Below are 1519 nucleotides of genomic sequence, written 5' to 3'. Positions count from 1 at the left end.
TACAATTTTATTAGAATGGAAAGAAGGCAGAAAGATCCAGTTCAACTTCACTACTGACAAACTCTATGACTTAGACAAATGGGTTAGCTTTTCTGAAACCCCTTTTCTTCATCAGTAAAATAGAGATTATAATTTCTACCTCACAAAATTGTTGTGAAGTTAAATAACACAAATGTAGCTTGTCTGGTATAGTAGGTCACGTTATCTCCTGTTACTGGGATTTCAAACCTCCCATGGCATTTTTTGTGTGTATGTTTTTCAGCTTCTGGGATGCAGGGGAGCCTAACAATTTACTTACATTGGAGGACTGCGCCACCATAAGAGACTCTAATAGTTCTCGGCAAAATTGGAATGATATGGCCTGTTTCTTAAATATGTTTCGGATTTGTGAAATGCCAGATAAAAGTATTTTGGACAAAGAGAAGTCTTCAAGAACAGAAGGCACAACTTAAATGTATTGGTGAGGAGGACCAAGAACATGAACACAGCCACAACTCCACTGTGAGAAACCTGTGCATGGTACTTCAGAAGGGCTCCACAAGTGTTTGCTAATTTGATGTGAATAAAAATAAATATTTTTGAATGTTATAATTCATGATACTGACTGAAGCGCATTTTTCGCTATATGACTCTCTCAGGTCTTTTCAGAATTTACCAAGCAATTCTCTAGGAAATACTGTAAGAAGAAAAGCATGTCCCTTTTGGTACATTTGCTTCATAGGTGAGAAATTATAGGAGGATACAGGGACAAAGCCCTGGCCGCTGTGACTCGGGTGGTTGGAGTGTTGTTCCATGCACGGAAGAGTCCCAGTTCGGTTCCTGGTCAGGGCACATGCCTGGATTGTGGGCTCAGTCCCCAGTGGAGGGTGCAGGAGGCAGCCGATTGATGTCTCTCTCATTGATGTTTCTCCCTCTTTCTCTCTTTCAAATCAACAAAAACATATTTAGAAAAAATAAATAAAAGCAAAAAAAAAATCACATATCCTTGGGTGAGGATTAAGATTTCTTTGGAACACTATGTGTCTGTCTATACCTATGTCTATCTCTATGTCTATCTGTATCTCTCTATATCTATATCTATCTACATTTATATCTATGTCTCCCCTTATTCATGGTTTTTGCTTTGAATGTTTTCAATTACCTACAGTCAACTGTTGTCCAAAAATATTAAATGGAAAATTCTAAAACAATTCATACGTTTTATTTTTTTTGAAGTCCCATTTTTTGTCTTATTTTTAAAAAGTGAGTAACCCATTCACATGATTCAAAATCCAAATGTAAAAGAGCATATAAAGTAAAAAGTCCCCCTCTTTCCTATACTCCCCATTCTTCCTCCACAGTCCCCAGCCACCCAGTTCCCTTCATGGAGGCAATTAATGTCCCTACTTTCTTACCTATGTCTATACTGTCATACTTTAAAAAGAATATATCCAAGAGCTAAATTCCAAGGAGGTGGAAGAGGTATAAGGTATAAATGGTGATGGGGAAAAGAAAAAGAAAATAGCCAGTGTTTGGTGAG

The sequence above is a fragment of the Myotis davidii genome, unplaced genomic scaffold (genome assembly GCF_000327345.1).
Source record: "Myotis davidii unplaced genomic scaffold, ASM32734v1 scaffold2368, whole genome shotgun sequence".
NCBI classification, from domain to species: Eukaryota; Metazoa; Chordata; class Mammalia; order Chiroptera; family Vespertilionidae; genus Myotis; species Myotis davidii.
The sequence above is the reverse complement of the archived record's forward strand: the minus strand, read 5'-3'. Positions refer to the sequence as shown.